Source organism: Oryzias melastigma, linkage group LG21 (assembly GCF_002922805.2).
Source record: "Oryzias melastigma strain HK-1 linkage group LG21, ASM292280v2, whole genome shotgun sequence".
In the NCBI taxonomy this organism is placed as follows: domain Eukaryota; kingdom Metazoa; phylum Chordata; class Actinopteri; order Beloniformes; family Adrianichthyidae; genus Oryzias; species Oryzias melastigma.
In genome coordinates, this window is record NC_050532.1 from 22,961,077 (window position 1) to 22,984,899 (window position 23,823).

Here is a 23,823-nt window from a genome sequence, read left to right on the forward strand (position 1 = left end):
GAGGACAGCTGCCAACTTCCTGTTCTCGTACAATCTCGAAGTTTCCCCGCCCCTGCCTGCCTGCAGGCGCCTGGTCTCGATTCAAGTGATCTCAAACACGCCATTCAGAGAACTGAATGCACTTCATCTCCCAGCAACCCCAGCGCACAGTTCCTTGAGCCTTTTGTAGTTTACAAAGCAGTCCATCTCTCTCACGTTTTTCTGCTTTTCTTATTTGTGCGTCTTTAAATCGATCCTTCTGGCCGGTTTACCGTTTTAAAATGCGTCACTGAGGGCGCCTGAATGCTAGAAAAAGCCACAAATGTTTACATTTTCATTTAGTTTGGTCTGCTTTCACACTTAAAGACATTTACTTTGGTCATGTGATGCAGGAGAAAAGCACATTCAGCACCAATGGAAAGCGCTTTTTTCCTCTATTTGAAACAAATTTGAGAGAAAATGTGACCAAAAACAAAAAGACTAAATTGATATGCTGAAACAAACTAGTACCGTATTTTCCGGACTATAAGTCGCGGTTTTTTTCATAGATTGAATGTCCCTGCGACTTATACTCCAGTGCGACTTATATACGAATTTTTAATGAGATGAGATATGGACCGTAAGTCTAGAGTGCCCTCTTATGGTGATCTATGCAATTACTTTATTTACTTTAGTTATTCAGACGTGACACAGAGGACGAAGAATTTAAGGGATTTAGTGATATGGAGTGAGATTATGGGCAATTAATTACAGTAAAGATACAAAGTTGATGAGTTCTTGAGGCTATAGTTAAATAAAACTGTAATGTTATATAAATGCTACACCTTTTCGTTTTTTTCATGATGCTAATGTGTGAATATGTGTTGACACATATTCAGCCTGTTTTCTATTCACTTATGAATGTTATAACTTACCTTCCAGGATGATGTAATATCGTTTTTTTCAACCAGTTTGTAAAATAAATTACTTGAAAAAAATGCGACTTATACTCCAGTGCGACTTATGTATGGTTTTTTCTTCTTCATTATGCATTTTTTGGCCCCTGCGACTTATACTCCGGTGCGACTTATAGTCCGAAAAATACGGTATTTCGTAGGAACTTTCTTTTCACAGAACTGAACCGCTGAGGTGGTCCGGACACATGACGGTCTAGAAAACAAAGGATCCTTTTTTCCTGTGCGTCACTTTCAGTCGTGACAAAACACAAGTTGTCCATTGATTTATTGACAAACAAACACCGATTCTTGTTGATTATCTGTATTATGTGGTCTGATATTTCTAAGAGAAATAACTTCAATTATTCAGGGCTGGCATGATGAGATCTTTTTAAAGAAACCCACATTTTTCATGAGAAGCTGCAGAACTTTACTCGCCAGCCTCAAAGAGTCGAGTTTTTGCTTCTGAATACTGCACCAGAAACTGCTCGGCGTTACCGCTCACATTAATGACAGCAGTGTGTTTTTACCCATATTTTTATGTAACCGTCTCATTAATCCTCACAGTGTTTGGGTCTCGTTTTAGCTCTCGTTTGAGCTCAAATCCACAAAAACTTTCCATTTGAAAAAGAACGACACCCCCACAAAAATACAAGAGGAAATCATTATTGCATAATAAAATAAATGGACTCCAGATCCAGTAAAGAAACGTCAAGAATCAAAGGGAGAAATTAAAAACATGTGGAAAACTTAAAAAAAAACTTCTTATTCTTTCAGTTTTGGTTCACATATTGGCCTGTAACACCCTCATAGATGCCTCTCAATGCACAAATATGCCGGTCTGTCCTGAAATTAAAGTCATGTTTACTTTGGGAGGTTCGGCTCTCGACAGTAAACAGACCATTTACTGTATCAACTCAGCTAACTCTGTGTGTTTTGGATTTTTTAAGTATTTATTGACATTTTTAAGCAGCTCTGGACTGACGTTTGTCTGCACAGGGAAGGTAAAATTTATTTTAACTCTTTAACTCCGAAGCTCCAGTGTTTATGTTCTGTAATTTACTGTAACTTTTGAAATGTTAACACAATATTTCCAGTAGATTTTGAGGAGAAAAGTGACACGATTTTGTGTTTAAGTGCCACCAGTGACGCCTCAGGTGTTGAAGAATTAAGTGAGACGCATACAAGGTGATTTTTTTACTGATTATTGGTGGATTTTAAATGAAAGTAGGACGTCTTGTCCTCTGTTTTTGGTTTAGACCACGTGTCAAAGTCAAGGCCCGGGGGCCAGATCCGGCCCTCTGGGTATTAACATCCGGCCCTCAGGATCATTTTATTGTTATTAATGTCCCGATGTTATCTTGCGCTTATTTTTAACTTGTATAATTTTGATAGAATATATTTTTGTGGATAGTAAAACATTTAAGATTTAAGTTGATTTATTCTGGAATAATATTCCTGCCTGTTCATTATTTATAATTATGTTACTGATTTAAAGTTTTATAAATTGGCATTTTGCTTGCTTTTTGGACTATTTTGGCATTTACTAAGAATTTTTAGGCTATTTTGGAATCTAGATGATATTTCAGCTACATGCTAGCTGTTTTGGTTAATTTAGGGTTTTTTTTGGTCCATTTTGGAGTTTAATATTTCAGCTAATTGCTAGCAGTTTTGGCAAATATAGACTTTTTCTCCTTTGCTGTTTTTTGTTTGTTTGTTTATTTTGCTATTAGTTTTTTTTTTTAGTTTAGCTAATATTTCAGTGACATGCTAGCTGTTTTGGCTAGTTTAGGTTTTGTTCAGTTTTTAGTCTATTTTGAAGTTTAGCTATTTTTTCAGCTACATGCTAGCTGTTTTGGTTAACCTAGTTTTTTTTTCTTTAATTTTTTAGGCTAATTTAGCATTCAGCTAATATTTTAGCTGGCTATCAGCTTCAGCGTTTTTAGCTATCAGCACTAGCATCTTCAGCGGCCAAATTCAGCTTACAGCATTATCGCAGGTAATACATCATCTAGTTCATAAGTTATGGTTTCAAAGTTTTATAAATTGGTACTTTGCTAGGTTTTTGGACTATTTTGGCATTTACTAAGATTTTTTAGGCTATTTTGAAATCTAGATAATATTTCAGCTACATGCTAGCTGTTTTGGCTAACTTAGGGTTTATTTTTTTGTCCATTTTGGAGTTTAATATTTCAGCTAATTGCTAAGTAGCTCAATTCAGCTTACAGCATTATCGCAGGTAATATATCTAGTTCATAAGTTATGGTTTTAAAGATATCAAAATGTATTTTAAGTGTATTCAATAAATGTTTATCCTGTTGGACCTGTTCGGTGTGTTTTGGATTTTGGCCTCCTGTGTGACTGACTTTGACATCCCTGCTTTAGATGGTCAGATTAGCTCCGCTGTGGGTTTAAGGTGGGGATTCAAAAGCAGTAGCGAGTGTTCACTTATTGCAGTTAAGATCTTTATTGGTAAAGTGATTGCTAACTCCCGGTTGGAGGATTTCTTCCTGTCGTTTATTGTTTCCATAAGGTCAGCTGAAGTCAGTCGTGTTTCACCAAAGATGGAAAGAAACGGTGGAAACCCGATCAGTTCTCTCCAAGAATAAATGTGTTTGAACTTCAGATGCAAATAAAAGTAAGAAGTCGTCAGCTGCAAGGCCTGATTGAAAAAGTGTGTCAGAGGCAGGAAGTTTTGTGACAGTTTTGTGTCGGTTTGAGGGCAGACAGATGGGACAAATGTGTTTGTGGGAAAATTTACACCACAGTGTTAGAGAATGCATGAAGGAGAAGGAGCAGGTTTACTTTGTGAGGGGCTTAAGCTGAACAAACATGCGTGACATTCCTCAAACTCTCAGGGAGCTCGTGAAGACACCTGGGAAATGTGCCCAGACGTCCAAGTGTTGCAGTGATGGAGCGACCTTTAAGTGCGAGGGGACTACAGACACTCAGACGGAGAAAATTCAGTCAGTCTGATTATTATTTTAAAACACCACAAGGCAACTGTATGATTAGAATTTAACTTGATTAAAGTTCCACTCCGATCATCTTTTGATTTATTATCTTTTGATTGTTCTGTTTTTAGTGAGGTGTAGGAAAAAATTGATTTGGCGACATATCGCGATCTTTCATTCGGCAATACTAGTATCGATTCCAATTGTTGACATGACAATATTTAATTTATTAGTACTAGCAAATGTAGTTCAGCACGCGTTCAAGCTCCCGAACTGTTAAAAGACCCTGATGACAATTTTTTTTATGTAAAAAAATGTTCCCAGTAGTGTTTTAATTATGATTAGGAAGTTTTTAACCAAAATCCCTCAACCTAAATGTCTTAAAAAGCCATTTTTATATTGATCTTAAGCATCTGTTTCCAAAATTACAAAAGAAACAAATATTTGATCAGTTTTTTGTGCTTTATTCTTGTTATTTTTCTCGGCTTAGATTGCTTTTTTTACTAAAGGTGGACTATTCGATCTGTGTTCTGACGCATCGACGTTTTACTGTGACAATGCGTCGCTGAGCATCAGTTCAGAGAGAAATTTCACCTCTTGGCACTTCTTTTCGTCCAGAAGATCAAAATATATATATATATATATATATATATATATATATATATATATATATATATATATATACACATTCTTTTTGAATGTAGAGCATCTTTGTCTTTTTGGAGCAATACTGCAGACTGAAAAGCTGTAGAGTTCTGCTGATCTTTCTGTTGATGTATTTTGTACACACAGTTTACGCTTTAGGGTTAACACTTAATTACAAAAATTCAGACAGTCAAAAAAAAAAGGAACACTTTCTCTCTGACCGTTTTTTTTTTTTCTTTTTTTCCAAAAGCTGCTTAAAACCCGATACAATTTCTCTGGTAAAACATTGTAATTATTTGAAATTATTCACAACACAAAAGTTTGATTAATCTGATAATTTTTTTATCCACTGACCGCAATAAATAAAAATAAACGCTCTAAATTTTTGTGTGTGATTTCTTGCTGTGATTATTCACTGATAATAATTGGTCATTAAATACTGTTACTAAAAAAGAAAAATATTAATTGTGACTCATTTTTTTCCAAGTTTCCAATTAATTTGTTATTGTTTTAATCGATTCCCAACCCTAAACAAAACACTTTCTAGTTCTTATAAGATAAAACATAAACAAATGTATTGGACACAGAGGAAATCCACCAACTTCACATATTTCATTGTATTTAACTTTATAAAATGTAATTAAAAATGTCTATATGACTAAATTTCCTTCAAAACTCGTTCATCTCTCCTGAAACCGTTCTAACATGTTCATCTTTACAGTCTCTGCTTGCATAAGAAACTGCAAATAGAGCAGACTTGGGAGAAAGACGGTACGGAACAGCGTGAATGGAAGTATACTTAAGTTAGTTTATGTGCTAAAAACATCAAGACATGCTGAGTTTGTCGAGCTTTCGGTAAACAAAGATAAATATGTGCAAGGAGTCGGCTGTACTCCAAGGTTGGAGGTGCAGTTCTAACCAGGTGTGGTTAATAACCACATTAGAAATATGTCCTCCATTATGAGAAAAATGCAACAAGATGTTTAAAACTTTGAGTTGACCTTTAAATTGTCTTATTTCACTCCAGAGTCTGAAACTAAAGTGTGTTTTTTCTTCTATCAATAGATTTTATACTCAAGACATCCATCCTTTGTCTGGAAATCTTCTAAGTCATGAAGGTCAGAAAACCTTCATGGATTAAAGGCTCAAAAATAGAGAGATTCTTCAGTTCTGGGAATTGAAACTGGGTATTCAGGTTATGTTTTAGTTCGTCATTGGGTGTGGAGAAGAATGCAATACGTAAATGTCAATCTAAACCACTCCTTCATTAAAGGATGGCACAGAACAAAGCATCAGAGCAGGCCTGAAGGACAGTGGAGACGCCTTTGAAGACAGTAGTCTTCTTAGTCACAGGACGAGGTGACGGAGGAGGTAAGGAAGCGTCTTTGTCAGAATCTCATCAGAGGTCTGAGAAGCTTCCTGTGTCCCACACACAATCCTGTTTAACGCCTTTCCTCAGGACACTGGGATCCCATTCACACCCACCACACACCAGCAATAAACTCTTAACGAGCGCCCCCCACCTCTGAGCCACACTAGGACCCCCACCAAGTTAAAGGACACTAGACGGCCATCATAAAAGCCCTGGATTGTTCACGGCACACAACTTTAAACTGCCCGTCAGCTGTTAGAACTGAAGAAGATACTTGGACGATCAGATAAACGTCCTCTAGATGAAAGAACTGCAAATACATTTTATATTTCTCACATTTTGTTCATATTTTTAAGGCAAAATTACATTTTAACTGATAAAACATTTCTTGGAGAATGTTGTTCGGTGTGTTCCAGTAACTCTCCTGTTTGTATCTCCACCCTGATTGTCTATAGTTTCAAAAAAGTCATCTGATTTTGCTACCAGGAAGTTAAAATGCCTTTGGATAGCCTAAAAAAAACCCTCACAGAATCAGTGTATGCTTTGTGCAAATAAACACAGTCACCGGAACTGTAAAAAGTATGTATGATGTCCGCCATTTAAACTGAAAGTTATTTGGCACGAAGTGATACTGGATGTTGTCATCCAGTAGGGATGTCTCATCAGTACTTACTGTTCAAGTTTCTTAATTTGTTTAATTTTTTTAACATTTCATTTTGACTTCAGGATTTTTTTTGTTTTCTGAAAAGTTAATTTTTTAAAACTTTAATTTTTTTTAAATTACATTTTAGTTTTTTTGGAATTAAGCTTTTATTTTTAAAATGTAATGCTGTTTTTTATTATTTGTTTTATTATCATCATTGTTTTGCATTATTTTATTTTTATAGTAATTTTTAACCTGATTTTGAGTGATTTGTACTTCAGGGCCACCGTAGATTTGTGCTTGTAGTTGCTGTACCTGGCCACTGGGTGGTGCATGCTGGAATCATTGGTAAAGCGTGTTCAAAGAACCTCAAACACACGTGTGATGAGTGGTTTTTCAACCATTTGTGGTTTGTAGGGCTTAGAATGTAAACTTCTGATTAATCTTTGAGCTCATTTTAAGACATATCACTTTTCAGTCTTCAAAGTTTTAAAGATGATTTACTTATAAAGTAATTAAACAAAACTGACAAATGGGTTTTCCACCCACGATGAGATTATAAGGACTTCAAATCCCCTTAGTGGCTTTTTAAGAGGATCACAAAATTCACACAGACAACCAACTAAAGAAACATGTTTATGGAAGTGGGCGGAGCCTAGAGATGATCCACACATGCATGAGGAGAACTTGCAGACTCCACAAGGACAGGATGCAGCAGGTTTTGGAACCAGGGCCTTCCTGAGTCCATAACCACCATCCTCCACAGATGCCCTTTGGAAGAATCTTGAAGCTGCCTCAGACGGAGGCTGCTTTGAGCAGATGGAATCACTTTCAACAAAAAAAAAATCTTTTTAAAAATGAAAATTGATCTTAGAGATTCATTTCCTCAGGCTCATTCCAGGAGTTTCCTTGTTCCTCATTTTATGTCACATCAAAATCACCTAATCCTCAGCCTGAACGTAAAGAAAAAGTTGTCAAGGTTCTATTTTTACAAATGAAAAGGAACATACACAATTGAACAAAAAGGGAACGTCTTTATGATAAACAAAAGCATAAAATAGTCATGCTCTCACTTGTTTTAACTTCAAGTCCAAAAATCTGGACTGATCGTATATATGTCCTTCAGGAAGTTGGTTCCAGAAACTGACAGCCAGTTTATCCTGTTTGGTTCTATCTCCAGGCTCCATCATCAGATTGCTTCCTGCAGATCTTAAAGCTCTGCTGGGTTTGTGAACTTCACGTTGTTCTGACAAGTTTTTGGGTCCCACGCCATGAAACGATTTATGAACAAGCAGCAGCACATCAATGCTGGATAGAAATATGAGGATTTTAGAAAACGAGAGATTTGATTGGTTCTTGAGACCATTGAGTTAAGATGACAAAAATTCAAATTTGTGGTCTTAATAGAGACTCTTTTGAAAACAAGATTTCTTCCTTGACTTTTAGTTTATTTCAAGCAATTTTCAGTAATAAAAACAAAGGAAAAAGTCATTTACCTTCTTTGTGTTTCTCAAAGTTAACACCTCCATCTTGTAACTCATGGAGGTTTGACTGCATCCAGGAATTTTCGTTCTCTAAAAAGCAGCAGAGCATGACATAAAGTTGAGAGTCATCAGCATAATTGTAGTCTAAATCACTGGTACACAGAATCCAAACGTAAACAGCAGAGGTTCCAGAGTCAAACCCTGAGGAACTCCGTTTGACTCAGAGCCTCAGATTCATGATCACCAGTAGGAACAACATAAACATTCTTTCAATGTAAGATCTGACCATGGCCTCTATCTCATAACTCCCCCTATTTTCACGCCTGTCAAGAAAAATTTCATGCAAACTCCATGTATGCAAAGCCGAAATAAACACAGAGTTTGTTTGAACTTTAAAACTTCTAATAGGCACAACAATTCCTAACTAGCCATAAAAGACAGATGAGAATAATTACTCACCACTAGAGTGTGGCGTTAGGGCCCAGTACCACAGCATCACCAGCACAGCACAAGTGCAACTTACAAATACTTTCAAATACCTTATAATACTCTTACCAAGCGCACGACAGTTGTATGTTCTATTGCTAACAAGCTTCAAGGGAGCTATAAGACACGCCCGCACTCCCCTTAAGATGTCTTCTCTACTATCTACCACCTTGTAGGGGTCAATCCCCAAACAGATGAATGTCCGTCCTCACAGAATCACTAAAAACAGAGCTAAGGTAAGATAATTCCAGCGTGTCTTACATTAAAGTAAAAATAATTACTGTCGAGTTGTTTTCTACAGTGGTCACATGAGCCGCTTTCTGCTCAGCTTTTCAGATCTGTTGGAAAATAAATCTAAAAAGGATCACATTTTTTGGAAACTGTTGTTATAAATATGAAAGTGACTATTTGCAGGTACATTTCTACATACGTTCTGCACTTTTATCTTGGCCGCTCTTATTTTGAAAGCTTCAAATACGTGGCTTAATAGCTACACATAAAATATTCGTGGTGCCAAACCATTCCTGTTATCCTCCAAAATACTCAATAAAATAACAAATACCGACTGAATTAACAACTACATTTAGCCTTGAAAGCAATTAAAATGTGTGCGTGCAGTGATGTGCATCTTTCTATCAGTTTTTGAGCTTGATTGCACTTAAAATAATAACATCAACCAAAATAGAAACTGTTAGAATAATATCTGCTCAAATGAGAGGTCAATATTTATTAATAGAACCTCCAATATTAAAGGAATCATAAATTCCTTTTTTGATTCGTGAACGATCTGAGAGGAAAACGGAAGCAGTTAGAGGACATTTAGAAAATATATATTGTAAAAATTTTCCGTTACACTTGGTAAGGTTACCTTTTATTATTTAAGTCAACAGAGATGTGAGATGACTGATTCAAACATGTCCAGTTTGCAGAACAGCCAATTAAAAGACAATAAGAGGCACATTCTGATAAATACATATTTAAACCTGCCATAGACTTCTGATCTGATTCGTGTTTTATGGCCCAATATAATTGTGTTTTCTCTGCAGGGAGGGCTGTCTCTTCATGAAGTTCAGTTCTTATTTTGTGTTCTGGATGGCTGAAGCAGAAAATGTGCGTGCTTCACAGCAATAACAAGGTGTGTAACACGTAATCTGTCTGTGTGTGTCAGACTGTTCCGTCAGTCTATGATTTATTGCTCAGTTGGTTCACCACAGTCTGTCTGCCTGTTTTTAAAACCACTATTGTTTTTTGTCCACATACTGGGAGCCTAACGATCAGCACCGAGAATGAAAAGTCAGACTCTAAATGTCAGATTTCCTCTTCTGGTTTCTAGAACCGTGTTCTTGAGCGGCACATCAATGGAGGCTGTCAGCAGTGAGAGGAACTGGATAGAAATGAAATCACTTTCCAGATATTTATCTAAAAAATCAGACAATAAAACATTTTAAATGAATAGAAAACTAAATGTATGTTTTTTTAGTAGAGATAAAGCAGTTAATTTTTTTTTGATTGAATAGAAAAAGAACATCTTTGTTTGACAAAGTTTCTTATACGTTATTATAGACCATCAGCTTATTGGAAACATGTTAAATTAATATATATATATATATATATATATATATATATATATATATATATATATATATATCCAAACATAATAGTTAAACCAAAAGAATACCAGGTAAAGCATGCTTGTACATTTTATATTCAATATTAAAACCACAGTTGTAAATATTGTGGTGACATTTGTAAAAATAAAACAAATATTAATCCAATAATTGAATTAATTAATTGTTAATTAATTAATTGGGCAGATAATGCAGGTTCTGCATTAACACTGCTAAAAATGCTCATTACATGCTTTTCTGTGTCTTGTTATGCAGCACGTGCCTAAAAGCTACCTTAGATCCTTAATAAAATTCTCTTAAAAGTGATGTCATTACACCACAATGTTGAGACAACTCATTGAAATGTGGTCGGGTGAATGCAAGTTCATTATAACAATTTTTAATGTGATCCACATGCTTCTCACCGTATTTCCCGACAATCTACATGTCATAAACACTGCTGTCGTCTTGATAGTAAGCGCCTTGCAGCATGCCTCTGCCAGACCAAAGCAACAAGTAAAAAGTGTTGTACCTGATGCTGATACAGACGTTTAAACTTGTTTAGCCAAATATAAAGTCTGAATAAATGAACTATCCCAACAAGGATTGCAAAACTTCCATAATTTCTACCTTTGCTGCTTTGCCCCGCCCTTGTATTTCCTGGCCAATGATCAATGATGCCACTGATTCAATGATGAATCAGTCACGTGGTTTTGTTTACAAGCTTTGGTCCAGAAGAGAAAGTCCACCTGATGGCAGTCTGAAGTGTTTCAGGTAAATGTATTATTGTTTTGACCTTTCTGGCCACCGTAGAACCAAACACAAGATTCAGGACTGGAACCGGGCCAATTTATGTGGACTTGGTCCAGACAACATCTCTATATTTTATGGATATCGTGAATGCAAAAACATTAAGGGATTTTTGTGCCTTTAAAAGTAGCCTGACCATGAGAGTTTAATCTTAAAAGTAGAGATTAACAATAAGTATTTTTTAACAGAACTGTTTTATGTTTTAACAATGCCAACCAAAAACAAACATGGTATAGAAATGTTTTTCTGTTTTTAGAAAAAAAGTTTTAATCCTTTGGATAAAGATCTGAAATCTTATTATTAATAAATTGTGGCATATTTAGTTTTGGAAAAGTGTGACGCTTCAGCTTTTTTTTTCTTTTTGGTAATGTTAAATAGGAAAGTAAATATATTTGGTTGAAATAGTTTAGTTAAATGGGGCAGAGATAAAAAGTTTTCGTCTTTCATTTTCACCAAAGACAGGAATATTGTGTAATTTGTTGTGTACTGTGAAAGTAAAATAACTACATGAAAAATGAAAGCAGTAAAAATATGAAGTTTTAGTCAAAATAATTTTAACTTCAGTGATTTTATGTTCAGATTTTTTGTTGTGTTTTGTGTGTGTTTTAAGTCATTTACTTTAATTCTGTCTTAAGTTGTTAAACAGATTCTCTTCTTTTCGTGTTCCCACAGATTTGTTCTCACACCAGGCTTTAGTGTGTAATTACCTCAGCTGTTTCTGATTTATTTTAATTAGTCCCTCAGTATATTTAGGTCAGTGGGTTCAGTTACTCATTGTCAGATCCTCTGTTTTATTAACTTTTGAAGCAGCAAAGTGAAGTTTTGTCTTGATTAAATTTTCTTGAGGTGTTTGTTTTTATTCGTTTCCACCTTGTTGAAGTTTTAATAAAAATCTCTGTATTTGGTTTATCCACCATTTACGGCCATCTCTAGAAAAAGTTATTTCAAATCAGTAAACTTCTTCATATTTATTTTTCTTAAACAAGGTTTTGTTAAAAAATATTGGTATTACAGGAAGATGTGAGCATTCAAATGAAACTTTATTCGTCTGTAAGATCATTTTGATGTCGAATCATAAACTTTTTCAGTCTGTGGTCTTGTTGTTACTGCAGCAGCTGAACTCATTTTCCCCGGATAACCATGCCTTCCACATGCCTCTTGCATAACAAACCAGAACATGTGAGGTGCAGGGAAGAGCTAGAGGGGGTTTGTAAGCTTTAAAGCCCAGAAAGTCAAGTTGGAAATTTTTTTTTTCCACCTTAAGCCGCAGTTGGAGAATTGCTCAGAGAAACAAACATCCTGTTTGACAGGATAGTTTTGAAGCCAGAACACAGAGTTCAGAAACCCCATCAATCCTGTCAGACTCTGACAATCTGTGAATGCAGTTTTGTTCATCGTCCACATGTTCTGTTGCTCACAGCTGGTTCTTCAAATCCTTCGTTTGTGCAGCAGTTTATTTATTTTTCCTTTGCTGCTGCCCCTGTATTTTATGCTTTTGTTAACTTGAGAAATGCTTCTGTTTTTCAGCTCATTGAGATTCTGTGGAAAAACACTTTTGGATAAAGATCTGAAGTTGGTTTCTCAGCTAAGACTGCATTTTTTTTTGGAAACTCTTTTTGTCAATCCACTTTGAATGCTAAAAACAACACGCAGCGGGCGTAACCCTCTGTAGCAGAAAATTCCTGTAACAAACCCATCTGAAAAAAAAAATCCTGAAGATCACACTGATCAGTTTACACTCACTGTTTCTGCTTTTATTAGCCGCACACGTCAGCAGCGAGTGACTCAAGATTTCTTCGAGGTTCTTAATTACAGATGATGTGAACTAGATTTGTGTCTTGAGGTTGATGCTTCATTGTTAGGATAATTCAGTCTGGGTTTCAAACAATATACTTCTGTGTTTCCGTGGAGGTTTTACATGGACTTCCAAAACAAAAGACAAAAACAAAACGCCACTTTTCTTGTAGGGTAGGGTTTCACCTCTGACACAGTAGATGGTTTTGTTGTTACTTCAGCATGACTAATCCCAACCTTTACCCTAAATACCACCCAATTCCGTAAAACTTTTCTTTTAAGTGCAAAAAAAAAAAAAAAATAGGACGTGCAGCAGACACATGTTTACAGGCTCCTCACCCTAGGAACAAATAACAGCTGGTTTTGTTAAGCCTCTGGCTTTCCTTGTGCAACCCAAAATCCTCTGAGGACAGCTAAGACAGATCACCAAAGGGAAGGGAAGTTATCGTCAAAAGTTGCTCCTAAAAGATGTTTTCCTGTTAAGCCAAAGAAATGTGGATTAAATTCATTCCTTTGATGGACAAAATAGAAAAAAGAGTATCAAGTAGATCAGAAAGACTGAGAAGAATTCTTTAATTAAAATGATTTCATAACAATGGGCATCAGTTTGAGTCTAATTTTTTATGTAATATACTGAGTAAGTTTGTTCAAAGTAGCTCTGGTGTGTTGACTGGAATGAGGACAGATCTAAACCAGTTCTTTCTATGCACGCTTCGCATGTAAAGACATGTAAAGTCTCAACAAAATTAGGGCAAAGCATGCAGACAGAGACAGGAACAAACAATTACAGGAGCACACAACACTTGGAAAACCAAAGCTTTCATGGAAAGAAATGAAAAATAAAAAGCAGAAAGAAAGCATCAAATGTTCCCCTAAATTGTAAAAGATGATCGATGAGAACAGGATGAAGGTTAGGGGAGCAATCTTTCTCCCTAGAGTGTACAGGCACTCATAACTGTCTATAAGAGCTGGAAGGGGGATCTACCGCTGATTTAAAGCCAATTTTTTAGCTCAGTGGTGTTTGCCACCTTGACAGGAAAAGGACGTCACCAAACCCTTTTGTATTAAAAACAGAATTATGTACTGGAAAACCAAGTCTTGACAGTTGCTGGGACAGGCTGTTCCAGAACAGAGCATTCTAGTCATCCTTTCAACTAACTACGGCAATTTAAATGAATGTGACTTTATGTGATTGGAGATTGCTTTGGTTATACAACAAGTCACCAAGTGGTTATTTGGTGACCTGATGTGACTCAAAATGAAATGAAAACATTACCAGACAGATACCATTAAACTATCAGACTACGAGTTCTCCACCATGACCATGGTGTCTAAGGACACTGAGGACAAGATGGGATGAACCAATCTACAGTAAAAAAAGAACCTTGGTGAGAAGAGATCATTGAAGAGATCAACTTTTGGAGCAATTACTACTACTTTTAGTTGATGTACAGATGCAATCTGTGGGCTACAATAGTCTTGCAATGCGATATGGGCTTCAGGCTCGGCAAGGTTGACCCGGTACGTTAACCAATCAGGGACTCGGCTTTCTACATGTTACGTTCTCAGTGACTCAAGTAGAAAAATATTTCTACTCAACTTGGGTATTTTTGTCCCTAACTTCCATCCATTTTCTTAATCTTCTGGGCCCGTGGAGTCACCAGAGATTGTCCAGGCTAGACAGGTTGCCACCCTGTCACAGAGCCAATGGAGATGGAGCGATTGCATCCGCTATGCTAGCCAGCTGCTCAATGGACAGCATAGCGAGCCAATGAGCTCTGCTGCCCAGGCTCCGGTAGAGCCAGTGAGCGACACCGCCCAGGGTCCAACAGACCTAGTGAGGTCTGCTGGTCCCTAGGCATCATCTTGCTACGCTGGCTCATGGGAGATTGGCTGCCTGGGAGAGAGCCGCCATGAGTGCAGTCACACCAGACCTGATCGCTCCAGCTTCATGGGCTTATGATCTTCCAGTTTTATTTTCAGTTCCCCCCTTTCGGGTTAATGCTCTAACTGGGCCACAGACAAACAGAATTAATATTTAAAACTGTCGACGGACGCAGCTCCCGCCGCAGGACTGAAGTTTACCGCACGAGGGAGACTATGAATGATCTGGTGATGTGCTTGCAGGCACCTCTGTAGAGCTCTCCAAAACATATAAACCCAAGCTACTCACTCAACATCATGCATGTTTTTCATGATGTGGGAACAAAGTCCAGAAAAACTGTGATTTTTCTACCCCACACCGTCAAGCAGCATATCAGGCATGTCAGAAGAGAGGCGGCAGACGCAAATTTGACGTCCGAATCGTCCAGTGTTGATGCAGCTTTAGAAAATGGAAGAAATACAAGATCATTGATGATCTCCATTTAGGATCTCACCTGGTGAGTACAAATGATCTGGAGAATGGAGAGGAAACAGTTCAGAAGTATATAGGGGAATGGGTCAATGACCCGAAGAGAACACAATAACAAAGATTACTCCAGTAGCACCTGATGTTCTCATGGATTCGAATCCTGCAGAACTCCAAAGGTACCCCTCCTTAAACCAGCTCATGTCCAGACCTGCCTAACGTTCTCCAGATGATCCAAAGGAGGAATTGCAGAAGATCGTGCGATAAACCAAAATTGCACTCTTTGGTACAGACGTCACTCGCCTTGTTTGGAGGGAGAAGAATGCCAAGAACACCACACCCACTCTGAAGCATGGGGGTGGTAGCATCATGCTTTGGGGCAACTCTTCTGCAAAGGGGACAGGACGACTGATCTGTATGAATAAAGTGATGAACGATGCTGGGCATGGTGAGATATTGAGGGGAAGCAACGGCTTCTATCAAAGAGAACATGGAGGATAAAACTTGGCTGGATCTTCCAGCATGACAATCACAGCGATCCAAACACATCACCCGGGCAACTAAGGAGTGGCTATACCTAAAAAGCATTTCACGGTCTAACCAGTCTGTTGAACTTAACCCAATAAACAATTTGTGGAGTGAGTTGAAAGTCTGTTGCTGCAGCAACAGAATCAAAACATCACAACTCTTGAGAAGATCTGCATGAGGGAATGGACCAACTGAAGATCTACAGGAAGCATTTGACCTCTCATTACTAACCAGGGTTACAATATAAAGTAATGAGGTGAACTTAACAATTATTGCAACAATTGAGGGCAAGAAGCTATAAACGAAGATTTTATATATATATAAATTAATTTTGTTTAAATATTTCATCTGCACAACATTTTGCTCAGCAGAACACCATGTGTTTAGAATGAATCTGTCTTTGCTGATGTGTTGAGGATTCCTTGATTAGTTAGGGTGGAATCTGGAAAAAAACAGTCGACTGTTTGAGGGAAACAGCTGTTTTGAAGAGCAGCAGAAAAGCCTTCTGTTCCCTCAGACTGAATGGGGGAACACCATCTGGAAGACTGGAGGTCGGGGAAATGACTCACTGGCCTTTCAAAGGAAAGGACCGCAAAAAAGGAAGAGAAATGAGACCTCTTGACCTCTGTTTGATTGAGATTACTGCCTTTTAAAGAAGCTTCAAAGTAGCTTCAGTGATATTTCTATGTAAAGAAACCATTCAGAAACTATTCTGTGTGGTGTTTACCGTGGTTACTATGACACAAAATAAAAGCTTATCATCAATGTATTATTGCTGCCCTAAGTGTACAGTAAATGCTCGTATACAATAATATACACAAGTATTTTAGGTTTTTATTAAAGCTTGCCTTAATAAAAAGCTACAAAACTTTTCCAAAATCAGGAAAATGCATTATTATTCAAAATCTGGCATCAGATTTGCATATAAGGCAACAATTTTACTTGTTTAAATATTTAATATTTATATTTTAAATGGTTTTTTTTGTTCCAACAATATTTTTTCTGTTGTAAAATCATTCCCAGTGTTTTTTTTAATTTTGATTATGGAGTTTATAAGACATTTTTTAGCACAATAAGCCAAATAAAGTTCAATAACATCCTAAGATTCATTAACATCTAAAGTGAGAGCATTGTCTACAGAATCCATATTAAGAAACAGCTTACAAGCTTAAAATGTATTAACAATCATTGTCAGCATTATACTGAGTGTTTTGCAGCACCTCATCTAAAGTGTTATCGAATTATTTTATATATGTCCTCCATCACATGCTACAAAAACATGTTAAAAACACAGTTTTCATTGGCGTGGGTGTTTAATTTTCTAAACTAGAGAGACATTTTCTAAGATGACAAGTGAACATTTTAAACTAATTCAAATAGATTACAATTTAATCACTTCTATGATTCATTCCAACTAGCACACATATTTAGTCTTCAACACATCAGCTTTGAGGGGTGGAGTAACAAGAAGCTGTTGTCCATAAAACCATTTTTTTTCCTTTTTCATGACATCAGCACTTAGAAATGAGAGGGCAAGGCCAAAATGGAACAACCACATGTGCATAACTTCAGATGAGCCTCATGTGAGACGCTCACCCCAGTGTGAGCAAACTTTCTCATCTAGAATAAGTCTGATTCATTTAAATATTAGGAGTCAGTTTTGGATAAAACACAGAAACTGTGAAATTCCTGACTATATCACATTTTCATCATTCCTATGAGACTCTAATCTGATTTCTGTTTTTCCACTGAAAAGACCCAGACCTCTTTTTTTTTCCCCCTTTCTGTGGTCTGCTGCTCCTTCTTTGATTTATCATCTCATTTCTCTGGGGAGAGTTGCTGTTGCTGCTGTGTCACTGGTGATCCAGCACTTTGACTCAGCCAATACGTCCTTTTATGTCAAACTAAACTCCAAACTAAAAAACCTGGCCGTCTGGAGCAGTGGTGACTTTTTTAAAAGTCAGACTGACCGCCCCAGAAGAACAAGTGAGTCACAGAAAAACACAGACATTTGCCAGTTTAAACCAGGGAGTTATTTTTACATGAAAGTGTCCGTTTTTCTGCAAGTTGAAATTGAGAAACCGCATAGTTGCAAAATGAAAGATCTTGACACAGGCAAGGGATTATATGAGTGGGAAACAGAACAAGTCGACAGAGTGATATAGAGGAGATATTCTCACATTCATTGTGTATATATAATGCTATTGTAATTAGAGAAATGTTTATGAAAAATACTGATGTGCTTAGCTTGTGGGTGACATAATTGAGAGAAGGTCACCAGGGATCACCATACCACTTCATAGATCACATTGAAAACATGGTCACGTTTTTCTTTGCTTTCCCCAACTTGTCCTGTCAAGCAGTAGGGGTTATGGACAATAGGGGCTATGGATTTTCAGAAACACGGGCATATTTGTATAAACCCCTTTTGTTCTTGAGGCTAAGAAAATATGAACCTGTTTGACAAAAGCAATGGTTCAGTCTTGTCAGCTTGTCCGTCTTGGTTCAGTACACATATAAAGCCTTTTCACATGAAGACGCAAATCATTCCAGAAGAACACGTCTGTCAGTACTCATAAATTTGGATCTTGGCAAGTGCATTAGCTTCCTGTCAATCAGTGGTTGTGAGATCTGCTACTGTACTGTAAAGAATTAACCCTTTAACAGCACAGCTGTCCCAGACAGCATCTAAATAAGTCACTCTCTATAATATACTGTACATTTTTGACTTGTAACGTGATCACCATGACGCAAAGATAAAAGCTTTCCACCAATGTACGACACTTTGAAGCTATGTAACACTTTGAAATGATGTAACACTTTGAAATAGTAGAAAAGTAAAGCCGTTTTTTCTCCATCAGAATCAGAGGGTCTAAGCTGTATGCACTATCCTACTGTACAATGTTAAGATAAAGGGATAAAGTTGGAGTCATGGTTGGGTGTTGGGAGGGAAAAAGCCAATTTCCATGTATACATTTCTTTATGATCAAAAGATTTATCGTTTGAACTGAACTGAACTTTTTGGCATCTATTCAAGTACCTACATGAGGTATTTCTCGAGAGACAAGTCGACAATTCAAAACAACTATAGAAAATTTGTGTTAAAATGTACATAGACCTGACTGGACATGAATGTTTTTCATTTGAGTCTCTAACTGGACTGGCTGAACGGTGCCAGAACAGTGCCTCGGTATACATAAAGTAACTGAATGTGTTGCTACATTACACTTTAAATCCCCCCCTATGACGTTTTTTTTAACTTAAAATGTTAGTGTTTTAATTATGATTATTAACCAGAGTCCCACAACCTAAATGTCTCAAAAAGCAATTTCTCATGATGATCTTGGGCTCTTTTTCCAAAATCTCCTCTTAGGGGCGTGGCTTCTGGAGCTGAGTTTAGCAGCTCCACCCCCTCTGATTATGATAGCTCTGTGTCTCGCTAGCGTAAATCTTCACCGCTGCTTCATAAAATTGTCAAGCAATACCAGTAATGTCCAGCCGTACGGTTCTGATCTGGACGTCAGCTGGGACGAGGAAGTGAAGATCTTCATGGACAGAACTTCCTCCAAAATCCTAATTCTTTCTCCTTCCAGTTCACCAAAGACTCTTTTAGCTAATTCTCTAATTGCTGTGACCAACGAAAGTATTTCCTAATACATTTGTTGTCTTTTATAATACATACATGTTTAAAACTCAAAAAACATAATTTTCATTGGAGGGGTACTGTAATAAAAGTAAATTATTAACAGAAATTGTAACTATTTGCTTATCTGGGAACAAAAGTTGCTGTGTGTCAAAAATCTGTTTTTTCTGATTAGATTTCACAAGTCAATTGAAATAAGTAGCATGGGCCCCTGGATGAACTTCACCCAACAGTAGAGAGGCTCCAGCTATTGAAACAAAATTCCAATGAAGTTGTCTAATGTCTTCGTCTGTTATGATTTCTTTGTTTGAATATTTTGTTCTCATTTTCTTTTTTTGGACTTCTATGTAGGCTTGCTGTGACTCTGCCTATTCATCTATGGAATCTGTTGGGCAGTGACATCTGCCCAGCCCTTTGGTGATTAGTCACACAATATTCAAGGAACTCGCTTAAGCTCTTAAGTTCTTTGTTTCCTAATTCCTATAAGTTATTAGTTTTGTTGTATGCCTTTTTCTTATGTGTGGCAAGTTTTTAGTTGAGATGTTCTTGGTACTCCATTACCTAATCGCTTCCTCACATCTGGGTTCTCATCTGCTTGCCTGACTGTGACATCTTCACAAATGTATCTATATCTGTACAGACTGGAGGCAAAAAAAGGGCTAACCTGTACAGGGCGCATAGGTGACCTGGATGAAGTGCTAAGGTCATAGACAACTCCTTTAGCCTGTCGAGTAAAAATGTTCATGCACTTTTCCTGTAGACATGCTGTGAACTACAGTTCATAGCAAACACTTGTGACGTGTAAGGGTAACAAAGCATCACCCAAACGTCATAAGTGCATTCAACTTACACAAATACCACATACACAATGATTGTATCTTCTATTATTAATGACCCTCAAGAGAACTGAAAGATACACCTGTGTTCCCCTTAAGATGCACCTTGAATTAATATCCTCTCTTCGACCCTCCACGGGCCGGACAAGCAAAAACCTGCAGCATTCAAATGTGTCAATCTCCATATGGGAAGATGTGACTTTAGAAAACAGTAGGCCAATTGCAAACACTGCTGTTAAACAAGTTTAAGTCCCACTCCAAGTATATTTTTATGAAAGTAATTTTTTTTAATAATTATGACAATACAGTTCTTAGCCAAAAAAAGTGTAATTTTAGTTTCTGCAGCGCGGCAAGAACTCATTAAAATTCACCTTTAAGTAGTGGCGGTTGGCGCCAAAGTTGGCCTCTGCTGATATCAGTCCCTGACCGCTCCAAGCTCACAGTTTTGAGTCAGATTCCAGTTCAGAAGAGGAAAATAAAGACATTATTGGATCCATTTGTTTTCAAGGGAAGGATTTAGAATAGAAACGGGGAAGGAAGACTTTGGCCTGCCAATGGCAGTGACTGCGTCATAAACCCAAGCATTTTCAAACATCCGATTTTCATATGGTGCGGATCCAACAGGGTTTGAATAAAGAAATACTCAGACGTGCAGTTTTTATCTTAAGTTCTTTAATATGTGACCTCCATCGTGGGAAAAATGCTTCAAGAATATGTTAAAAACACAACTTACTTTGAAGTTGTTCTTTAATGGGTTAGTACGTTCTATCCATTAAGAGTTTTATTTTCCTTAAGAAGAATTAAACACACACACACACACAAATGCATTTAGATCAATATGTCAGATATGGTTTGTTTTATCAAACATGACAAAGGACTGCAGAAACTGGCATATTTGAAAGGTAGGTTTAAAAAAATAGAAAAATAATATTTTCTTCTTTGTGTTTTACCTGTCAGAGTTCATTTCTGCTTCAGCCTACTGTTTGCTCTTGAGACCAGCACGTGTGATACCAATCTATAGCCTTCTGGATGGTGCAAAGATTATTAGCATTCCTCACCCACACCATTCGAGTACACAAGATTGCTCTTGCACACAAAAGCAGCCTTCGGGTTGTTACCTTGTTGAGGGACCTAACACAAGTTCTTCTGTGATTTCTGCTTTGGGTGAGACAGACGAAGACCAGAACTTCCCCACCACCGTAAAAGGGGTCTTGAGTAAAAGAACCTCCATTTAGGAATTTTGCAACTGGAGAGGGACCTGGCCATCAACACAAACTCAAAGCAAATGTGTGTCCTGCAGAGTTAAGCTTGGAAGAAATTTCCTCTTTGTTTAAGCTGCAGCTACAATGTGGGGGGCTACACCAGGGAGTCGTGGAAAGAGATTCCTTGTACTGCAAAAAATACAAACAAATTAACAAAGAGCCTAATGAAACCCCAAAACATCCACTTCCCGAAATGTTAATTGCACTTGTTCCTTCTGGCAGGGTTCTCACACATCCAAGAACTTCTTCAAAGTAAGCATGAAAACAAACAAGCAAAATCCTTTCAAATGCAAAAGATACTTCTTGATTTAAATATTTATAGGTGGTGCCATACATGGAAATCCATACAAATTGTGTTGTCAACACAAAGTTGGAAAAATACTATGCGAATTTTGAGCAGTGTCAGGAAAGTGCTTGGAATGTAATTCATTGTCTAACAAAGTGCGTTGTAGACTGCAGCCACCTGTATCTGTTGGGAAAGCAGTCATTCTTGCTTCAGTAGGAAGCAAACCTGCAACAGATAATCATCTCTGGAACCCGCCGTCGTAACGCCCAGCCCCCGTTACCCTAACCACCACCATCTGCTCCGGGGGTAGGGCTGTCTGTTTCCATGGTAACCCCGTCCCCCTCCTCCGTACAAGATATGGGATTCTTTTGTGTGTACCATGCGCTCCGACTGTAACCCGAACTGGGGGTGCTGCTACCATGACAGGAAAAAAAGGAGGGAGTTTCATGGGAGGATGTGCAATTTTTAGTGCTCGCCCTCAGACTTTATAGGCTGTGAAAATATACTGTTCAGGTGCAGAGAAAAAAAGACTACTTTTATGCAGGCTTTAAGTCCCCCCCTCCCCCAAATGAAAGAAGGTGACCTCGCAAATTAAGCCTACCCACCCCCTCTTTACCCAGTGCCTAGTCACCCTAGTTCCCTCCATAGATTGTTCCAGAAGTGAGAACTGGAAGGAGTAAAACCTCTTGGAAGAACAGACTAAATGTCAAAATGTGCAACGAAGAAAGTTCTGAAGGTCAAATTAGGAGTTGAAGAAAAACCATCACCCTTTCTAGGAATAATAGATTTCAGTTCCTTGTCCATAGAAGTCTAACAACCCATGGGTGTCTGTTTTTTTTTAATACCAAACTAATTTGCGGTGACGGTGCTGTAATTACAGACTTGACCGCACGTCACTAACACCTCTGCTTGTTCTTTGCCTGCACATGGCCCTGCAGGTGGTTTTTAAGACGCGCATTTTTGTCTTGAAAGCATATCTTCCTCCCCGTTCAGTTTCGCCCTTTTTACAATTTTGGCGCTTGAAAGCTCTTAAAATTTTCCCCACGTGATAATAAGTTCTATCCTCCAGATTTGGTGGTGTTGCGGGGCTGAGGTTCAGGACAACTGCTTTGATCTGAGGCAGATTATTAGGCACACAGACTTCAAAACAACACACAGATGGAACAAATTAGTTCTCTTGGCAGCAAACTCAACTTCCCTGTTGTTCTGTAAATTAATATGCTGCCGTTACGGCTAAATTTACTGCCAAACTGAACTAACTCCTATAAAGTGATTAATTACTGAAGACCCCACAAGTGCAGCTTAATGTGAAACTGAAAGGATTGTTTTCAACTGAAACTTAAAAAGCACAATTAAAGGAATAATTTAGCCCTCAAGGCAATGTCCTGGGGCCACTGCTGTTCATATGACATAAAAAATTCTGATCGTTTGAATGCTTTTCCTGTTGACAGAATGATGTTGTTTCTTACCCTAACCATGGTGTCTACAACTATAGCAGGCATTGGAAAGACAAGGATAATAATGGACAGTTTTTGTCTCTAGTAAAGAGAAAAATGCAAATCTCAACACTAAACTATACTTCCTAATTAATATTTTACCATCTGTGTTTAACTTTTGCTCTGCCATGTAAGTTAAAATACAACAAGATGCATTTCAGTCAACAAAACTTACCATCAGTTGCAAATACAAGATCAACATCATCATTCCTTCATACCAAATGCCATAAGTAGAAAATATAGTATTTAAATGAGTTCTTCCCTTGGAATTAAGTCAAAGGACATCCTGAAGACTGGAGAAGGTCATAAATGACCAGTAGGATAGCTCAAAAAAATACAATAATCTAATTTAATTGTACAGGAAACGTGCAGAGGGTATTTTAAAATGCTTACGTTTTAGGGGTGTAACAATAAATTGATTAATCAATTTCTATCCAACTAGATCGATCTGTCTTTTCAAAATGAGATAAATCAATTATCCAATCGTAATTGGGAAATACCTTTTGGATTGAGACATGGTAGGTTTATATTACTATAGCGTAAAAATGACAAAGTGCCATTACAGAGGACAACACACAAGCCATCATTCCAGTCCAATGTGTGGGAACACTTTGAATTCATCACCATACAGTACACAAATTTCACAATAGTTCTTGCCTACTTGTTGTTTGTCCACATATTTAAATTACATGTGATTATCTAACAAGGAATCT